The 23193-nt window shown below is 32.7% G+C and overlaps 1 protein-coding gene across 1 annotated transcript in view; it reads left to right on the forward strand.

Annotated features, from left to right (window-relative positions):
* Positions 1-23193, forward strand: part of LOC118201074 (RNA-binding protein Musashi homolog Rbp6-like) — a 560394-nt gene that overhangs the window by 446082 nt on the left and 91119 nt on the right. The gene's annotated exons all lie outside the window — the stretch shown is intronic.

The raw sequence follows: 23193 nt of genomic DNA on the forward strand, positions 1-23193 counted from the left end.
CTAATTTACATCTACTTAGGTACGTCAAATTCATTACCTTTGATCTAAATGCTGGCTTCTGCAAGCACAATAACTGCCTTCTGTTAACGTTTAATTGAATTAAATATACGGATTATTGCACCCTTTCCCCAGTGTGTATGTGATACTTTACAAGACATAACGATAATTCACTGAAATTCTTTAGAAATTTCGTACCTTGATGCTACCAAAGAAAACAAAATTTCATGATTCTAAACTGCATTAACTTCAAAATTCCAATAATAATAATTGTGGTGACGAATTATCTTCCACCACCTTTTAGTTCGGACGCCACTGTAGAGTCATTAGGTTATTTTGAAGCAGGAATATAAGAAAAATAAGCAATACCCTCGCCGGGAGTCGAATCAGGTCCTCTCAAATATGCGCCGAGTGCGCTACCGTAACACCACGAACGCACGCTGGATGGAGGGAGAAAATACCTTATAAACATGCCTAGATTCCTTATTCGTTTCTTAGCATTTGTAAAATTATACTTTTTAGTCATCTATTTCAGTATTTTTATTTTGTCGTTGATTGAAATAGCTAATGTAAAGATTAATGTATGCAGAATTTAGGGTTCTTGAACTACTTATTAGAGTGCCAAATGTTTTGCAGAATTCTCACTAATAGGAAGGATGAACTCAGTGTGTCAGCTTTCAAAGTAGGCTAAACTCCAGATGTGTGATATTTTCTTAAAATTTGTCTTCAGAGTGATCTTAGTTTCACGAATGCTCATCTAAAACATTTAAATGCGGGAGTTTACCGTCCTAAGTTATTTTTGATTTCAAACAGATACCACACAGAACTCTGGATTTTACGCAAGAGCATTTTGAGTTCCGTGTGATGTCCCACTGATATCCGTAACATCTCCTATGTGACAGCCACAGATCATGGATATTAATCTACTCTACGTTTTGTGAGATTTAGCTGTAGGGTAGAAATGTGACCAGATATTATTATTTTCGAAGGATAGAGCGATAATTTAGATCAAAATTTATCACAAATCTGAAGGTTCTCGGAAGGAATTATGTCCTGAATAAGGGAAAATCCAGAATTAGTCCTTCATATTAGCTAACCATATAAGTTTTAAAAATCATTTTAATAGCAATGTTCAGGAAATATACTGTATAATAAAGGCTCATGATTCATTTCCAAATTGTAACATTCCTTACTCAGAACCATGTAATTTAACTGAGCATGCACCACATGTAAATTGTTTTCCAGAGATCAACCTATAAATATCAAGATGAAGAAAATTTTTTATTGAATCTTGGTGTATTGTTCTTCAATTATTCCGGGAGTCTTCCTTTGTTTAAATTAAAAACTAAAAAAATAAAAACATAAAGATTAATTTAACTCTAAGAACTAGATGAATAAAAATTATTTTCTTCGTTTTAGTTGCTATGTAATATATGCGAGTTATGGTCTCGTAAAATAAACTTCATGCCATTGCTAAAATATGTCAGAAATGATTACTTTTGTATTTTTTGATATAAATAGAAATATGTTGACTACATAATTTACTTTTAGCTCAAATGGGCTGTAAGCCTCTCAAATGGGCTGTAAGCCTCTAAACGGCATTTTGCGTCGGTTCACTATAACTATCCATTTATTTTGAGATTGTTGCTACCAAATATTATAGCCCTGTATTATATTTGAAGAAATTAAAAAGTGAAGAATCTGCATGAATATATGTATATTTCTCGAGCTGTGGTAAAGCAACGGCAACTAGAGCCATCAAAGTTTGTATAATGTAGTCCTCCACCCGAGTATGGGCACCTGGAAGCCCGAATTTTGAACTTCGAATTTGTTTTATTATCTATTTCACATTTTGCAAAACTTCAATGAATGTTTTATTAAAAATCAATGATTTCAAAGCAAACAGTGGCAACAATGTACGGAATTAAGCATTTTTATCTCCAGCGCGCGAGATTGTCTATTGGAAATTCTAAAGATATGCTATTTTTAAATAATTTTAGCCCAAAGGGACGTCAGCCCAAATGCTTTCGAAACATGTATGTATATGCAAATGAGAAAAACGCACTTTTGGGCATAATATAAAATCTGAAAGCTGTCAGATTTAATATATTTATTTATTTGTTTGTTTGTTTTCGAAATTAAAGGCGGTAGATGAAAATGAATGCAGTCCTCTCACTTGTATTAAAGTAAACATTTAATTAACGCGCAATTAAACTGTAAGAAAGAAAACGAGTTATGTTTCTCTTTTTAATATCGAGATGAATTTTCCATCCAATTTGGCTGAATATTGGTATTTACTGAAATCATTTGAATAAAAACCTACATCCACTTGTTTTAAAGAGCTATACTTTATTGAACTATGAATTAATGTTTAAAATATCAATAACAAAATTACCTTTTAAATTACACACAAAAACGAAGAATCCGTGTAACAGAAACGTTAAGTCACATTATAACTGCATGAGAAAAGAAACACAAAGATAAAAAATAATGTAAATATGAAACGAAAGCTTTTATAACAAGGAAAATACTAAAGATGAGAAATAGCAGGCGAGAACAGCGAGATTCAAAACCTGGCTATTCTCGGCTCCATGTATCCTCAAGTTTGCCCTTCATTTTACCTTCCCCGCTTTTTTAAAGCAGGTTTATTTTCTTATCTTCTTATTGATTTTAGAGTTTTTTTCATACCTGTGACTAAGCTATTATCTCTTTACTTGCCTTTTTTCGTCTTATCTTAAGAACACACCTTTAGTTCGTCTACAATATTTTTGTAATAAATCAATTTTCTTTGTTCTATATCTCCTTAGATAAAGCTTGTAAGATGTCTAGATCTTTTGCGTTACCTTTTTCATAATATCCTCATGTTTTATGGCTGTATTTTATCCTATGACTTGCCATCTATTAGTTGGTATTTATTTACATTAACATTAATATTTGCATTTCTTTTTCGCTTAACTGAACAAAAATGATAAAAAAGCAAAGCACGTTTTATTTAGTACTTTTATTATGTAGACATCTTATGTGTCAAGCAAAATGTATTTTATTCTGTTGGCGGGTGTGTATTTTACGGTATTAGAAAACGCTTTTATAAAGCAAAGTTAATAATGTGATTTTAAAACATTTAGAAATATCTAGATTATAAGACATTTCAGATGTATATGTGATTAAATAATAATGCAATATATAAGTGCATTTATGTTAGTAATGCAGTAACACTCGCTATGGGTGACTCACAAAGATTATTTTGTTACATTATAAGGTATTTTTCCCTCCTTCCAGCACACCTTCGTGGTGTAACTGTAGCACACGCGGCGTGTAGTCGAGATGCCGATGTTCGAGTCCCGGCAAGAGCTCTGTACATTTTTCATATCTCCTGCTTCAAAGTAATCTAATGACTCCACAGTCGCACCCAAACTAAAATGTGGTGAACAATAATTCGTCACCACCTGTATTTGGCGATTGGGTCCCGTAATCCCCAGTCTCCATTTAAAAGGGAGAGTATATAAGGTATTTCCCAGCATGCTTTCGTGGTGTAACGGTAGCACACTCCGCGCATATTCGAGAGGTCCAGGTTCGAGTCCCAGCGAAGGATATATTTTCATATCTCCTGCTTTAAAATAACCTAAAGACTCTACAATATGTATAATATTGAGTTAAAAACGTGGTTCATTACTACATTAAAGGAACAATAGAATTACGTATATTGCTTTTAAATTGCTCTATTAGTTCAGTAATAGCTCTGTCAAGTTTAATTGGTGTATTTTACGTTCATATCAAATTGCAACGCCAATGTGAAATGACAGTTAGTCAGGCGAGGGAATAATAACGTTCTGTGATAAAGAACGTAAACGAATGTGTGAGAGCGTGACACAGCTACTCTTCTCCAAGTGAATTTAAAATTATTCATTAGTTTTCTTCAGAAACAGGGCAAAGGATTTAGGAGAGAGAAGATATTCTTTTAATATACCGCTTAATGTAGAAGTATATCTGCCCAATAACGGCTACACCAGACTTTAAACGCAGCAAAAAGACTGAAATCAGTGGACTCAATCTTACCAACTTCAACCTTTTCGCAGCATTCAAATATATTTTGAAATTAAAACAAATTCATAAAAGAAGAGTGTCCAGGAAATATATGATGTGGACAGCACATGACTTCCTTGTACGGTCTATTAAATTAAACATATTTTTGCTGCACTTCATTTAAGCTTAATTCCTAGAATTTCATTATAGATATACTATTTTTAATTTAATTAATTCAGATCTCACTTCGCTGCACATAAAAACTCGAAATATTTTCATTAAAATTTGTAAATATGTATAAAACCTTAAGCACCAAATATAATTGAAAAGACTTGAAAAAACAATTTTTGCAAATAAAATTAGAGTTCTTGTCCAAAAGCAAGTAATATGGACAACGGAAAGAAAGACAAAATTTTCGGTGCCTAAAACTTTTAAGTTAACTTGCGGTCTCACTGCTAAAAATGACAATGAAATTGGTGTACCAACTGGACTTAATTCCCTATAAGTGTCAGATGTAAACAAATAGCCACCATGTGAGACCTAGGGCCACTTTTAAATTATTGATAATTCTACAAATATTGCATTCAGACTAACTAAAGGCATAAGACCCTTAACCGGAACATAAGAACAACATAATTCAATCACATTTTAAGCAAAAAATCCCCGATTCGGCAAGAAAGCTCACCGAGCCGGGTAATAGCGTGCGTATTTATATATATATATAACAATAAAGACATAAAGTAAGAAATTTAAAACTAATTTTTCGCAAAGACCAAAAATTGAAATTCATAAGTTATAAATTTCAAATAATCCTATAAATGAAATAACGAATTAAAAAAATGTTGGAAAAAAACTCTTCAAACAAGCAATATCCCAATTCAAAAAATCAATGAAATTTAAAGAAAAACGAACATGCTAGAAGAGGAATTTTATCAACTTCAATGGCACTTCAGGAAGAGGAACGCCGAAATCAACTGCAACCTCTCTTCCAAAAAAAAAAAAAAAAAAAAAAAAAAAATGTTTTGTAATTATATATGCATATGCATTTGGTGTCGCCGATTGTAACAAGATGATGTACAACTTGATGTTAAATTTCAACGTTCTACGGCTAACCGTTTTTGAGTTATGCGAGATAACTTCATACGTACGTACGTACAGATATCACGAAAAAAATATCTTCTGAATCCATTTTAAATTCATTTTTCAATCCGTTTTGGGAAAAATAGTCCTTTATTCTGTCCGCATGTACAGATGTCAGGCAAAAATATTATTCAGATGCATTCAAGAGTGTTCAAAATAGATATTTTCGTTGAAATTTTTATGATACCCGAATTTTTTCCCCGTTACAATACTTCTTTTACTTAAATTTACAAGGCTTCTTTTACTTAAATTTTTACTTACTTTACCAGGAATTAAAATTGTACCACAGATATACCTAAAGAACTAAGTATGAGAACACATGAAAAGTTTTGCTAGTACTATCTTTTGCTTTACTTATGAGTATTACCCTATATAAAATAATAATAGTATAAGTATTAACGTACCTCAAGGCTTTGACGCCATTTCTTGAATGTTCCTTAAGCCATTCTTAATTTTTCTCAAAAGCATGCAGATTATTTTATTTTAACGCAAACTTCAAGGAGTTTTTACTTTTATTGTAGGAGAAAGAAGCGAATTATTTAAAATGAGTTTAACCTTTCATTTACTTTGCGCAATTTATCTCGGCTTCAGACTCCTTGCTTGAATTCAAAAATAACTTCTCTGCTTTCAGTCTGTATGTAAGAAGAAACAAACTATACAGGCGTACAAAAAACAGTCATTACTTAAATGTGTGTGTAGATTTTCTAAAAGAATGAACATTTAACTGTAGCTAATAAATTATCATGAAAATCCTTGCAATTATATTTATTTTTATATTCATTTTAAAAGTCATGTAAATGGAAGATTTTTTTTTAAGTTTGGTCCAGGTAGAGAAGATGCGCATATCTTTTATTGTCACATTTTCGTTTAGTTGACTGTATTATTCTCAGAACCGGAAATAAATATATCGTTTAATTTAAACAGCAAAAAATGGAATAGTTAGGATAGCGCAAAATATTTTCTTCATGCGAGTGAGAAAATAATCTGTGAATAAAATATGTGCGATAAATTTAATTTAATACCTTTTGCAATAACATGGAATAAACTGAGAGATTTTTAAAATCTAAATATATTTCCATATAGGATAGTAAAAAATTCCTTATGCGTAAAGTATTAAATGATATTCAGTTAAATGCATTTAAAAATAGCTTTCCACATAATGATACCAAAATATTATTATAGAGATTTTGCAGACAAATATATAAGAGACACCTAAAAATTTCAAAACCAATTAATTTCATGATTTAAGTGTCTTAATATGTTAAAGTAATAAATAGACTCATACAGGTTAGTTAGCTTTAGAATTTATCAACTGAATAGTAATATTAATTTTAATAATAATTTTTAAATGTATTTATACTTTATGAATTTTTTCGCATTTTGCTATTTATATGATTTCAGGGCTAAAATATAGGGTTTTAACGAAAGTTTTCTGTCATCGCAAATATCGTCTGCGCAAACAGTTCGCGTTGGCGTGTTTAATCATTATTTGTCAAATGATGTTTGGCATTTGAAATAAAGAGACTTGCTTTAAAACATTGTTCCGTGAAATTTATAAAAACGTATCGTTGCTTTTATGTACAAGGTGTCTGAAATGGAACTATTACGCTGCTACATTACAACCATCATTTACTTCCAGTTCTGTTGCAAAACTTCAGCTACAAAATGCCACAAAATCATATATAGAGCTTTAGGTACTAATATTGTATCATATGACACTGAAGATTTAGTAACGAAAGTTCAAAAACAACGACTATGACATTCAAGAAGCAGAGCGCTCTGGCCTTCCTAATGATGTTGATGATGCCCGCTTGCGAGAACTGGTGGATGAACAACAGCACGCAACCACTCGAGAGCTTTGCTAGAAGAGTTAGACGTTAGTGTCATGTCCACTAGACACACTATGCAATGCATAAACTTGACACACAAGTTCAGTCGCTGAGTTCCGCATGAACTGACTCAAGCAGATAAGGACACACGTGTTCGAGCCTGCACTAATCTGCTCAAATATCAACGCAAGTACAAAATTCTTGACCGGATCGTCTCTTGTGATGAAACGTGGATTTACTTCAAGGACACAAGCTGAAAAGGAAGTTGGGCCCATCGTCTGAAAAGGGCCCATCGTCTGCTTTGCTTCCGATGAGGCGTCGCAAAGCACAATTTGACTAACAAAAGGATCATGCTTTGTGTCTGATGGGATTGCCGTGGTATTATCCACAAAGACTATCTGGAAAAGGTAAAACTCTCGACAGTAAGGTATACAGCGAGATGCTAGTCCGTGTTGACACTGCCATCAAAGGATAATGTCATCCGGCGCGGTAATGTTCCATCAAGACAATGCAAGACCACATGTGCCTGCATTCATCTGCTGGAGTCTGTACGGACACAAATGGGATTTTTTGCCACACCCACCATATAGCCCCCGGCATCGCACCTTCGGACTTCTATATTTTTCACATCTTCTATTCTGCACGGAAAGTACGAACAATCAGACATTTATGACTTTTATGTTAGGCATAATTCTGAAACACGGAAATTTTTTTCTTTCTAAGATACAGTTCATACAGGCTTTTATACTGGGTTACTAAAGAACTTCGAATTTCTAGAATTATCTTTGATTTGTAAACGATAAAGTATTTTAAACGATATTGGCATTTAAGTGAAAAAACGAATGAGGCCAATCTAAAAATAATATTCCTTCACAGCCGTTCAACAAATAAAGCCCACATTTTGTTTAAATAACTGAAACCTCAGGAAAATAGCATGTAATAATAATCATGCTTTTTAGTGTAAATTCTAAGAAAACTCATTTCTCCCTTATGTATAACTCTTCAAAATGAGCTTTAGATTTTGTAGAACGTGAGAACGAATCTCATATTTCAATTTCATCAGCATCGTTTTATTGTCATCCAGTTTTCACCACCAGGAACTTTTCTCGTATTACCAGGAGAAGAGGAAGGGAAGGGTGATCGGGTAGCAGAGAGAAATTTCGGTGGCATCTCGCTGCTTCCTCATTACGCATGTCCTTTTTTTATAGTACAGTAATAGTACAATTATATATAAATATTAATATTAATTTTATAGTACAGTAATAGTACATTTTAGTTACATAATTAGTACATAATTAGTAACAATGTAAAAACCTCTGAAAATCGAATTTAAGAATTATTTGATAAACGCAGAAAACGACCAGAAGAACAACGACATTTTATAATAACGAGGAAGAACAAATGTTGAGAGATGATGCGCAGTCACGTGTTTTGAGGCATTTGCCATTTTCTAACCTTTCGCAAAATCAACGTTAGAAATGAACAGGAAATTTTTCGAGTTACGCAAAATGAGGCTCTTATATTAATACTACAATACTTAGTTGATTAATTTAATTGTAGATGGAAATGGATTCTAATCTCAGGAAACTGTTAACTGAATTTGGGTCTATAAATTGTCTTTAGAATATTCTTTGCCATTTTGTTAGTTTATTTTGAACTAGACAGCTGATGACCTGATTCAGAAAATTATGATTCAATTCTGCCTTTAGTTATTTATGTGAAATTAATCAAATATTAATATTATTATAGGAAATTATAGGAATTTATTATAGGAAATAAGACGGCAAACATTTTCTAACAATAAGGTTATTGCTCTTACAGAATAAGTCTTTAACGACCAGTAGTATGAATGTAATAGCTTTTGAGCAAAATGTCTCTAATTTATTAATTTTCAGGCTTATTGTGGCACCAGTGAAAAAATTAAAATGTATAATTTCTAACAGTAACTAATCTTAAATAAGATGCTATACAAAATAATGAAAGGCAGGCTTCTTAATTTCTAGGAACTTCTAGATATACTAGTAGATATATTTATAAATATTTTGCAAATAATCTTAACAATGCAAAGTCACGATTTAAAGAGGCTAACTCACAATGAGACTTAGCTCAAATACCATTTACTCTTAAATGATATAAAATGCTTTTCCGGGAGAGAAATAATCGTTTCGTAAAATAGTTAAATAATATTCTTTAGTTACGCGTACGTGACAGGTTTTCGAAATGTGAAAAGAAATATTTTTCTGCTTGAAATTTGAGAATCGCTAAGTTACTTATAAAATGACGTCATTCACCATGATTTAAAATTGCTGTACTTATGTAATAGAAAAAATTCAGCAACATTTCCTAAATACATTACTATTCCTATATCATTTCGTATCTACATCAAAGCGGAGGGGGGGAAAAACCTCAAAAATTTCTTGTAACTTTGAGCATAAAAAATTATTAAAATAATGAAAATATGAATTATGAATTTACGAATGATAAATTGCTCTCCAAGTATGCCTTAATTCTAGATCAGCTAACGAAAAAGAATCATTTATTATGTGCTGGCTCCTTTCCAAGGATGCATACGTTGCAGTCATATATCTTACTGAGAAAATTTTTCATCTTCCTGCACCTATTTTAAAACTGGCAGTTAAATTTTAGGCTGTCTTCACAGTATAGCATTTGATTCCCGATATAATTTTAGTCGAATTTAAAGAATATTACTATCGAAAGTTACTCACTGTAATGCAGTTTTATTAAATTCTTACCTCTTTTCTAATTCTGGTAAAGAAACTTGTAATATAATAATAGAAAGAAACAAACCTTAATATTATTTCTGAAAAACCATATTCACTCAGCATCGCCTGAACATATCAGTATACTGTACTGGGGTTACTTGCTCCATGTGGCGATCAGAATCTTTCTACAGATGGAACTACCAATGATTGCAGTAGGGTTCGTATAATTATTACTTAAGGATAAAGCTTTAAATATCATTTTAGCAATGTACGAGGATCAAGGTATGTTACCTGACTGACTGTGTCATATATAATACTTAATTAATTACATAAATCCAATCATTGAGAAAGAAAATATAAAGAAATTAATATTTAGAGAAAACTTCTTATATTAAAGTAAAAGAACCAACATAAAAAGTTTAATTTATATACGAGGTTTATTTTTCTTAAAACCTGTTAGTGGTCCTTATTTCGCTCTATATGCCACTTTTATAATATTATTAATAAGTTCATTAATAAGTAGGTAGACGTAACTACATTCCACTGAATTATCGTTTTATATTTCCGTGTTTTAAAATCTTAAATATGAGATAACGTAGAAAGTGCTATTAGGTAATTTCCCTTAGAAAGTCCTCCAAAGCATTCTTTTTCCTACAGGTAGCTTTTGACTGTTTTGCCATAATAAATAATTTTAATCTAAACCGTTACATTATAAGGTATTTCTTCCACCTTCTTAGCATGCCTTCGTGGTGTAGTGGTCAGCATATTCGGTGCGTATTCGAGAGGTCCGTGGTTCGAATCCTGGCAGTTTTCGGAAATTGCTCATTTTTCATCTATCCTGCTATCAAAAAAATCTAATGTCTCCACAACATGAAAACAATCTGACCGGAAAGTCCGTATATGTACGGCCTAGGATATTTTTGTGGTGTCTGTAAGAACGTATATATACGTGCATTTTGAAATATGTCCAAGAAGTTAAGGTAATGTATTAAAAAAGTAAATAAATCCAGGTATAAATTACCAAGTGTATTTTGACATTAAAATCAAGAAAGAAATTACTTTTGTCTAATGGCAGTTTTCGGAAATTTGGGTTTTCAAAACGAAACCCAGTGCTCGTCGTAGGGTTAAAAAACTTTATTAAAAAACAGCTTTTACAAATTAGGTTTCAAAAACGTTTTTCCAGAAATAACATAAATTTATATTTATTTTTTCATTGTGGTCATTTGTGAGTTTTTCTGTTAATTTTAAATCTATATGCATTCTCTAAATATTTAGTTTGCTTCTTAATCATCAAGCCAATTAAATTGATTTATATAATTAAATTAATATAATTAAATGTAAGTCCAATAACTGTAAGTACTGATAAATAATGTACTGCTCAAAAGAAATTTTAAGTTACTGTGTAAAACTTTTAAAGTAGACTTTTTGTAGTAGTATACTGCAGTACTTAGCAAACAGATGAGGCCTATGGATTTTTTTATTCTTTTTGTTTTTAAAATTGATCGCAGTATTTAGAACTCTTTTAGAAATCATAGTATCTGAAGTTTTCTAGTGTATATAAAGTAATTTTATTGCTACTCATTACTGGAATACACATAAAATTATTTTCTACGTTTACGTTTTCTTTTTTTTTTCCTACAGTGTATCCTCGATTATCTGCGCTGTATTGCAGGGTAAGCAAATCACGGATATTCGAAACTGTCAATTTTTATGCAAACTGTGTGTTTATTTGTTTCGAAACCTGATGTAGACACCACATAACTTACTTGCACGGCATATTAGATTACACATATTTTTGCTACTCTTCATTTAAACATATTTCCTCGAATTGTTCTAACTTAATTAACCAATCCCTTAAATTGGAAATGACATCAAAATTTGCAAATTTTGAAATTGAATATCCTGGTTAATTTTTGTCGTATGCGAGTTAAACTTCTTAATTTTTTTCCATAAATAGTACAAAACGTTGCGAAATATAAGTATAGCTATCGGAAGATCGCATTAAATGCTAGATTTCTTTATTTGTCGAAAATAATTTTTCTTAAATTTTGCATTGCCGAAAAATGGAAATTTTCGTCATTTAAAATACTTTTGTAACTGGAAGTATATGAACACGACCAACGATTGCGAAAATAAAGACCGAGTAAATACTTTTAAGATTTTCATACCTAGATGTTATAATAATAGTCCATATACAAAATTTCAACGTTCTTACGCCTAATTACTTCATAGGTTGTTGGACCTTGGTACAGAAGTTGACTTCTGTTTTTATGCTTTTCTCGATGTGTAACATAAATATGAACCAATGTTCAGCAAAATTATTCCTCAAAGTATGTTTTCCGTGTCTGTAGTTGTCTTATCACCTTTTCGTTAAGTTATCAGCTCTTCACAAGATCTTAATTTAAATGACGATTTAATTTTCATTCTACATTGGGAAGAGACAAAATGATAAATAACATGAAATTCTGATTTTTATCTATTCAGCGATGATCTTTAATAGTTAATAACTAATTTTGAAACTTTTACTAAGCAATTCAGACATTTGTTGTAGTCGGGAGTTTTTTTAGTCAAAGGAGCTTAAAGGAATAGAAATAAGGTAAAATCATGCGTTTTCCTATTACAGTAGCTTTTATGCTAATTAAATTCATTATATTATATTTATCAGATCATTTGAATTTGACATACGCCCAGTTTTGAAACATTCGGACAAAATAATTCTCTACGCCGTGCTTTAATAAATTCCATAACTGAAAGTTAAAACTTACGTAAAACAATATGAATACAGGTACAGAATAAAATCTTTCGAGGAATCAGAGATCAATAAATTTGGTTATATTTTGAGCCTTAAGTGGTCTTAAACATTTTAATGCTTCTAAAAGATTACCTCCAAAAGGGAGAAATAAAGATAGTACGAAAGAAGACAAAACTTCGTAACGAGGAGTTGTGTAGTATAAGTAACTCATATACTAACTATAGTTTCAAATAAGTAACTCTTATACTAATTATGGTTTCAAATGTCTTACATAATATTTTCTTCTTTAAATAAATTGATAAAAACCGAGTATTTCTGTTTGTAAAATATTATATCTATAACATGTTTTCAGTATTTACCTATTCGTATCTTTAATATTTTTTATTTAAATAAATATTAGGTTATTCCAAAGCACAAAAGCTATCCGCCCAGGATAGTGAAAAGTAGACTTAATAAACTTTCACCGGTTAAAGATAATTTGCACAGTCATTGTGATGAAATGGTAGCTATAATGATCTTTATAATAAGCATCGATAGTAGTATATATTTTTAATAAATATTAGAAGTGATGTACAGAGTTGTCATGGAAAACCTTCCCCGATATATGAACCCTTAGCGACCAACCCGCTCAATCAACGGAAATAAAATTTCAAATATTCTTGTTTGAAAGTATGCACTCGAGATTGCGATGATTTAAAACAATACAGCTTTCACCGTTACGACCACAGTAAAAAAATTTCAAAATTTTCGCACGACAACACCTACGTGTTTCCTGCGCAAATTTATCAGCGCACTGAAAATCATAAATGGCCATCAATGTATATAAAACATAAACCATATACGTATGATGAAAATTGCCGACTTAAAACATTTGCAAAGAAGAGCGTTGTAAAGGACTAATGACAATACAAGGCAGGAAGACGCGGAAAAAAGCTTTTATTGGAATTACGATATTTCAACCTGACCCCATCTTCGCAGATGATAACGCATTGCATGCGGGAGATTTTTTACAACAATGCCGAGCGTTAACATCGCAAGAGGAATCTGTACGTTTTATGGCATGTTTTCTGACAAATATCGTGGATTTGATGTGTACACGTGCAAATTTCAGATAATCTCAGAAACAGAAATTCATCGGAGTGAAGTTTAGGGATCGCGGTGGCCTCGAAACTGCAACGGAAGAAGACTCTATCTTGAAACTTTATAGACGTTGAAAACTTGTAATTCCAATAATTTTCCCCTTCCTCACTGGTCCTTTACAATGTTATTCTTTGCAAATACTTTACTTCGGTAGTTTCGTCATACGTCTATTTTTCCAACGCCATTTATGGCTTTTCAAAAGGTTGATCAATTTGTGCTGGAAAAACGTCGGTGCAGCCATACGAAAATTTTGAAATTTTTTCACTGTAAGCGTAATCGTGAAAACTCGGTTGTTTTAAATCATACCGCTATCAAACGCATACCTTCAAATCAAAACATCCGAAATTTTATTTCGATTGGCTGAGCTGATAATCCACTATATATACATACATATATATGTATATATTAAATTTTAACATTCATAAGCATTGACTGTAATATAAATATAGCCGACGTTTTCCGGAAATTTTCTGCATAGAGGAGGAATTCAAAATTTTCCGGTGAGTTGTTAGAATTAAAATTTTCCGGTGAGTTGTTAGAATTAAATAATTTAGAATAGTTCATCAGCTGATTTTGGGTGAATAGAAATGTAGTAGGTTTCCAAGGGAGAAGGATAAATCTGATCTACGTCCTCTTGATAATATTGTACAGTCATTAGGTTATTTTCGATGTCAGAAAATTGAAGAAATGAGTAATGCCCTCTCCGGAACTCAAACCTCTCGAACACTCGCCGAGTTTACACCACGAAGGCATGCTAAGGAGGAGGGAGAAATACCTCATATATTCCTCCCTTTAAAAGTCGAGTGGGGGTTGCCACTATTGAGTCATTAGGTTATTTTCGATGTCAGGAAGTTGAAGAAATGAGCAATGCCCTCGCTGGGACTCGAACCTCAGACCTCTCAAATACATGCCGAGCGTGCTGATCAATTACATCACGAAGGCATGCTAAGAAGGCGGAAGAAATACTATAACGTTGAATAAGCTTTTAATTGCATTCCTCTGTCTATATTTTTTTTGTTATTTTTGTATTACCCTTCTTTGTAATTCTGCTGGTTTGATGACTGTTGAATGATTTTTTTATATATTTATGGAGAATACTTATTTTATTGGTTTTACATTTCATTTCTTTCATATCCTTGTGGTTCTCAGTTTCTTGCTTTTTGTCTGTAATTAATTAATTTTCAGAAGCATATTGCACGGAAACAATATTTGGATAATTTGGTTTTAAAATAAAATTTCTGCACGCACATATACACTGACTACCAATAAGTATTTGGACACCTATGCAAATGACGATATCTGCGGTCCTAAGGTACGTCATGGACTCCGCCGGTATATATCGTGTAGAAAACAGCATCGGCATTAGTCGCATGCTAGATGCCTCGCAGTTCGGAGCTCTCTGATTTCGAGAAAGGTATGATTATCGGGTATCACAAATGTGGCCGATCCTTAAGGGACATGATCTGAAGTACCCAAAATCGACAGTGGCCTATGTGATTCAGAAGTGGAAGGTGAGCGGTGATTATCGGAATGTGCCCCGAGTCGGCAGACCAACGAAACTGGGAGATAGAGACCGACGAGTGCTGTCCAGAGAAATTCGGAAGAACGGCACCCAACCGATGGCCCTCATCCGCGAGGAGTTTCAACAGGCATCTGGGAGTATTGTTTCAATGAATACCATCCATAAGGAAGCACATCTGCTTGGTTTTCATGGTCGTGCTGCTGCCCATAAGCCTTTGATCACAAAGTCCAACCGCGTTGCTCGGTTAATGTGGTGCAAAGCACATCGAAATTGTACCGTAGATCAGTGGAAACGGGTTCTTTGGAGTGACGAATCAAGGTTCACCCTTTACCGTTCGGATGGCAGGGTCTGGGTCTGGCGTCTACCTGGAGAACGTCTCCTGCCAGAATGCATTGTGCCAACAGTCAAGTTCGGCGGAGGTGGAATTATGGTCTGGGGGTGTTTCTCCTGGTATGGGCTGGGACCCTTGGTCCCCATTCATGGTAAGCTCAACTCCGATGCCTACTGCACTATTTTGGATGACAATGTGCTTCCTACGTTGTGGCAGTTTTACGGGTTGGACCCCTGTTACTTTCAGGACGACAATGCCAGTTGTCATGTTTCGACGTTAACCAAGGCTTGGTATGGTGCCAATGGAGTTCATCGAATGGACTGGCCTGCCCAGAGTCCAGACCTGAACCCTATCGAGAACCTCTGGAACGAGTTGCATTGCCGAATTCAGGGGTGCACTACCCGTGCAAAATCGGGGAAGGAACTTCTATATCTTCTCCAAGCCGAGTGGAAGAAAATACCACTAGCTGTCACACAAAGACTTGTGGAAAGTATGCCCCGGAGGGTCCACGCTGTAATTACCTCTCGTGGAGGCTCTAACAACTATTGATTTTGAATAAAATTAGTTTTTCTTTTCTATCACAGGTGTCCAAATACTTATTGGTAGTCAGTGTATATATATAAATGCATGTATGTATAAAATAACTCTTAAGAAAGTCCAAAAAGAATTTTTTAAATTAAGTTTAAAACAATGAAAACAAAATCTGAAATGTAGCAGATTTTAAATTACGTCCAAAAAGGCGTTTTTTTAACATTTTTTCTGTTACCTTTATTTATTAAATATCACATTCTTCGCACTTAAACCATAAAATTCAGTTCAAGAGCAATACCGCAAAATAGTTTTAAATTGAGCATATCTTTAGAATTTCCGATAGCCAGTCTCACGCGTTGGAGAGAAAAATGTTTTTCTGTACAACTTTGCCATTGCTCGCTTTGAAATCCTTGAGTTTGTTAATTAAAAATTCGATAAAGATTTACAAAATATGAAATCGATAAAAAAACAGATTTCAAATTTCAAATTTGGGCTTCCAGATGCCCATATTTGCAGTAGGATTACGTCATTCGAAATTTGATGGCTCTATGTACCGTTGTTTTATCGCAATGCGAGAAATATACATACATTTATGCAGATTTTTCATTATTTAATTTCTTCAAGTATAATGCAGGACTCTAACATTTGGTGGCAACAGTTTGAAATTAATACATATTTTTACATATTTAATTAATACATATTATTACAGAAGATTAATACATATTTTTGTTTATTGTTCTATTTCGTTTTGTTTTCAGTTTAGTATACGTATTTTAATTTTTTTTAATTTTACATGTACTCTTTTTTTTGGGTCACGTCTTTTATAGAGAAAGAATTAGTAGAATAGGGAAGAAATTATAGTCTATCATTTTAGTTGCGACTTTTCCTTCTAATTTTATTAACTATATAAATATTATATACATACAATGCTTCCGTTCCTTTCCTGTAGAAGGTCAAAACTGTGTTATCAGTTAATATTTTAATAGAAGGAATTTGATTCTAACAATTTAGGAAATTAGTCTGTCTAGCATAAGAGATGTCGTCTGTTTTTAAAGCATCCAATACTCTGCTTTAGCTTTGGATTTTCCTTCCATAATCCGTCATGACCATCATTGTAACGAGTTTTGCCACAACAAGATTTGCAACAAATTCCAACAAGAATAGAAGTCCTTCTATTCGAGAAAGTAGTTGGATTTTACAAGCCAGGGGAAAACCATTCCATCGCAAATCCAATGCTCGATGACGTCATAAAAAACTTTCTTCGTAAGTCTCGCTGAGTTCTTTTCTCCACCTTGCGGTAGAAAGGCGAAATTAAAGTATCTCGGTCAGCTCAGGTGAAGGAAATTGAATGAGGTGGCTGTTCAGGTTATTTCAGTCCTCAACACATCGATCGGAAAACGTTCTAAATTTAAACTTTGCTGTTAAATCACAAATAATGATCCATATGTTCAAAAGCGTTAGGTTGAAGGTCTCGTAAGAATTCGTAATTCAGAGATTTCAATTCATTTTTTTCCACTAGAGATCGATTTTCTTTAATTTCATCAATATTTCATTCCACGGTGGTTTGAAGTTAAGCGGCTGTTTTATTGAATTCTAAATTAAAAACCATGCTTAGGCCTTTTTCCAATATACTTCAAGCAAGATGCTTAATTTTTTATTTTGATGTTCATTGTCGTTAAATTCTTCTTTCCATGAAAAGGCGTTCGTAATTCTGTGGAGTTAGAATTCATTTCTCACAGCGAATGCATTCACAAACCTTCAGTATGATTTTCATCTGCTGTGCTTGTTAGAAGTGTATTGAATTTAAATAAAGGTAATGACAATAAAGAATGATTTAGGAATAACTTAGCAGGGAATAAATGTTTTTTTTACAGTTGAGATTATAAAAACGTGAAATGACAGAGAAATGGCTATGCTTTCGTTCTAAAGAATACAATACGCTATAGCAATTAACGCATAAACCATTAGAAGTGATACTAAAGTATATCATTACAGATACAAGCGACTCCATAGTTGCTGTATAAAACATAAAGTTTAAAGATATTGCGTTTTCAAATATATTATGCATTAAATAATGCATTGATGAATATATTGGTAACTGAAAACCTATTTACTACTCTTATCAAAGCAGTGCCAGTTGTAATCAGAAATTAATAAAATGATCGTTGCCATAGTTTACGTTTTTATTCGTTAATCATATTTCTTTTATTCCACACTAAATAGCAAATCCTGTTTCCATTATGCAACTCATGCGCGATAATATGATGCAATTCAAGATGCATAAAGGTATCAGCTTAATCGCAGTGTTTTAATAATAGAAGTAGATTGAATTTCAGAAATACAGCAGCCAATCAGAGGTTAAGTATAAGCCAGCGGTCTTCAAACTGCGTTCCACGGAAGCCTTGGGTTCCATGAGTCAAATCACTGGGTTCCGCAAATCAAACTAAAAATTCGAAAAGAAAATTATAAAGTACTCGCGCTGGTTGAGTAGTGTTTATTAACTAAAACTATTTAACTAAAACTAAGATAACTAAACATACATTTAGTTATCTTTGAAATGCAAGTGCACTCCAGTCGCTAAATATGAATCAGTAAATACTGCAATGGTAGATGACACCTGAATCACGTGTTAATGCTATTAATGAATAAATTACTTTAATTTTATGTTAAAATATTTTAATAAAAACTATAGTACTTTTCTTTGATTGTCTTTACATAAAATACCTATAATATACTGGTTTATGTTAAATATTATTTTAAGATGTATTTTTCTAAAAGTGCAAAACAGCCTTACAATTCTAAGGGTTCAAGATTGGAGAAAGTTTGAAGACCACTGGTATAAGTGAAACAAAGTTAAATCTATGATTAAGATTAAAGAATTAATAAGACTTAGCCCGTTGAATGTGTAATAGCTTTTAGAATATCATTAAATTTGATTACTATTTATTTTTCTCTGATCTGTTAGTTATATCGTCCTTGGTTTTAACTGATTTCCTGTAGAATAATTGCAGATACATGCACACAGATATCAGCTATCATAGTACAAGAGAAGCCATTACGAAATACAATTAGTCTTACAAGGCGAGCTCATGAACTATCGACCATGTATTTTGTTTGAACTTCAAACAGTTAGAAGAAACGGAAACACACTATTTGTAAATAGCTTAGCTATACTCTGAAAAATAAAGAAACGTCGAGGCTAAAAATTTGGTAAATTATATATATATTGATGTCTTCAGTCCTTTCATTAAAGCTGATTGTGATTTTAAGTTATAACGTGCTTGCATAATAGAAGGCGCATGTCTTGGTTCTGTTATCAAAACGTTTTATTATGCTTCTCGAAGTTATATTTAATTATTTCAATGTCGTTTTATTTTGAAAGAAAATGCCTTAAGAAAACACCGTGTTTAGGGGGTTGATGCAGAAAATAAAGTTCAGATTCTCTCATTATTGACGGCGCTGTTTTTGAAAATTTACAGACAACTTCAGCCTTATGAATTTTCTCAGCTCCGGTAGTTTTTATTTAGCAATTGATTTCTTGTAAGTCATGGCAATTATAAGCACGGTTAAAGATTGGTTTGGGGCATTTTATCTTCTCCATCTGATTCCTTTTATATATGTTATAAAGTATTTCTCCCGCCTTCCTAGCGTGCCTTTGTGGTGTAGTGGTTCTGCACGCTGGGCCGGTATTCCAGAGGTCCATGGTTCGATTACCGGCGAAGGCGGTTGCTAATTTCTCAATCTCTCTTGCTTCCAATTAACCTAATGTCTCTACAAAGATTTATGCTTTAATGGCAACAGGCTCGCTTGCTGGAGGTAAAATGTTTTATTTCGAAGACTGTTGCCAACTCTGTTCTCAACTTTTTCGAAGACTCCTTAAAAATAATACACGACTATAGTGTTTGGTGGCAACAGTTTGAAACATACGCATTAGTTGACTGTAGTATGATTTTGTTGCCTAAGCCTTACACTTAATTTCTACGAATATTCTTCATCTTTTCTTATCACTATTCTTATCACTCTTGCATTACTTATGACCATTATTAACAATCTCTGTAATTTGCAAGAGTTCTTTGTTATTAATTAACTTTGAAATATGTTTCTGAAGTTCCAATAAACACAATACAAATAAATACAGGTTCATCTAGCAATCCAGAAATATCTAATTGGAATTTACGACTTATAACCTACTACGCACTTTGCGTCCGTAATTGGTATGTTACTTTAGGCCATACTATGCTTTGACTTTTGCATAAACTCACATATTGTGTAATATATTAAGTAAATTTTGTATTAGATTTCTTGCTCAAATTCCTTAAATATTTTATTTTTTGAATTTTTATGATAAATTTGTTGAAAACACGCAGTAAGTCGCACAACATTTTCAGGGCATTTTTAATTATTGGTCGCACAAAAATAATTTTAAGAATAAATTTTTTCATAAATGAAAAAAAAAAATATTAAAACATTAAAAAAGTAACTGTTGAATGTTTACATATCACAGAATCTGAACTATCACGTTTTCAGCTGAAAACTGTTGCACATTTGGAGTTCATAATTGGTTCGTCACCAATAAACCGCGCTATACTTTGCCTAATCTCACATATAGTATAAATTATTCAATGCATTAATTTTACATTAACTCTAGAGGGGCTAGATCAAAATGCGATTTTGCGTCGGTTCACTGTAATCTGCGTATCGTTTTTCAAATTTTTGACACCAAATGTTATCGTCTTGTATTATTTTTAAAGAAACTAAATAATGAGGAATCTGCATGCATTTTTCTTGCATTGTGAAAACAACGAGGGTACTTAAAGCCATGAAATTTTGAATAGCATAGGCCTCCACCAGAAATGTGAACCTGGAAGCCCTAATTTTTAATTTCGAATTTGTTTTATTATTTATTTCATATTTTGTTAAACTTTGATAACTTTTTATTAACTTAACGATTTGAAAGCGAGCAGTGGCAACACGCTTTGAAATAAATTTCCAGCGATCGAGACTCTTGCCATTCGGAAAAATGCTGCGGGCGGAAATAAAATACATTTACTTGCTTTTTAATATGTCTGTTTTAGATAAAACAGTTCAACTGCTAGCTTTTGCCGACGACATTGATATCATTGGACGAACTAAACGGACTGCTGTAGAGGCATGTGTCTCGCTGGAACATGCAACAAGAAAGATGGGTCTAACCATCAATGAGGATAAGACAATATTTATGATGTTGACAAGTAAAATCATGGACCCTTTAAAGATCAAAATTATACATTTGAGACTGTTAAACAATTTAAGTATCTGGTACAATGATTTGAAGCTACCACGACGTTAAAATTGAAATTACAAATAGTATATCTATTGCCAACAATGTCTTTACGGACTTAGAAACCAACTTAAATCCAGATTACTTAGCATAAAAACCAAAATAAGTTGATATAAGACATTGATAAGAGCTGTACACTTAACAGGACAGAGAAAGATCTCCTGCTGATATTTGAAAGAAAAATTATAAGGAAGACTTTTGGACTGTGGAGGCAAAATGAACTTTGGAGAATATTATATAACCGTGAAATTTATAGGAAATAACCTGATTTTTTTCATAACTGTAAAGGCATGTCAGATTAGATGACTAGGCCATATTTCTAGATATGATGATGCATTTTGTACTAAAAAGACAACATTCTCAAAAATAGTGGGGAAGCAACGAAAAGGAAAAGTACCCACTAGATGGCTAGATAGTGTGGAAAAGTATCTGAGACTGATGGGTAAACCGGTGGGAAGCTGTGGCGCCGGGTAAGGTCAGATGAAGAAAAGTTGGAAAGGCAGACTTGGCCTGTAGCAGGCTGTAGGCCTTAAGAACAAGAAGATTTAAATAAAAATTATTTTAATTCATGATAAATCTAATTAAAAATATCAAATATTGTTTCAGAATTATATTATAGATTTTTTCACTTTCAAATACATAGCAGCTATAGAACATTGCCTGTTAGTATAGACGTATATTCATCAAGTATCCTATAAAGTGTTTTGCTATCCTCCTTGCGCCATCTCTATTGATTATCTCTAACGAAAACCCCATATTAAACTTTAAAAGAATCCTTTCGGGCGACTTTTAAAGTTTGGACCTTTTTTTGCCCCCCAAGCAACGTGGGATGAACTTTTGTATATTCTTTCCTTATAAGGTCTTAGAGGATGTGTGAACAATTCTTGAATAATTTGAATGCAGCAAAACAATTATTTATGGTACAAATAATTTTAAGTATTAATCCTGGTAATTCTTTATTTTAACTATAAAAGGGAATTTCTTAATTTTAATGTGAAATTTGCTTCCAACTTCTATTGTTCTGCTTTCCATAATTCATCAATTGTCTATGGACGACGTATAAAAGTCTCTTTTTAACAGCTCCAAAATGCTGCAATCCATCGTTGTCACATGAGTAAAGATTTCGGAAATGCGTTAAAGGTGTAAGTTTTAATCACGGTCTCTTATTCCATTCTGTGGGGACCTATTATCTATTGATGCGTGATTCATGGTTTTATCTTTGTGAATTCTGACGTCTATTGCGTAATGTGTACATAAAAAAGAAAGATTTCTTTCTTAACTGTGGGAGTCACAATGTTGTTTTGATAATACCAAGAATTTACTTTATAAGGTATTTCTCCCGCCTTCTTATCATGCCTTCGTCGTGTAGTGGTCAACATACTCGGCGCGTATTCGAGAGGTCCGTGGTTCGAGTCCCGGCGAAAGCACTGCTCATTCTTCATCTCTCCTGGTTTAATATAATACTAATGTCTCTACAACTTAATACAATAATTTCTTTCGACAAGTTTTAGTTCATATTTTCTGCGAAATGAAATATCTAAGATCATGTATCCTTTTCTGAAGCTTTCTTTAAACTTTTCAAACTAAGTTCGGAAGTATTGTTTTTCTCTTTTACGGCAGTAACTAGAGATCGCTTTCTTTTATATTCATTCAAATAGGCCGTTCTTCATCTAACAAGCTCTTTTCGTAAACAAATCTATGTCTGATTGTACTAGAACTCTCTGAAAAAACAATGAACATTCTATTTTTTGCTTTGTTAAATTAAATCTTTGGTTATTATTTTGTTAACAATAGAAACACAAACTTTAAAAACTATTCACGTTGCATTTTGAATAGATTGGTCGTTTACAGTTGAGTATTTATTTATAGATGGGTCTTTATTTAA

Source organism: Stegodyphus dumicola, chromosome 2 (assembly GCF_044657685.1).
Source record: "Stegodyphus dumicola isolate Sdum_Otavi_A_Nest chromosome 2, ASM4465768v1".
Classification (NCBI taxonomy): Eukaryota; Metazoa; Arthropoda; class Arachnida; order Araneae; family Eresidae; genus Stegodyphus; species Stegodyphus dumicola.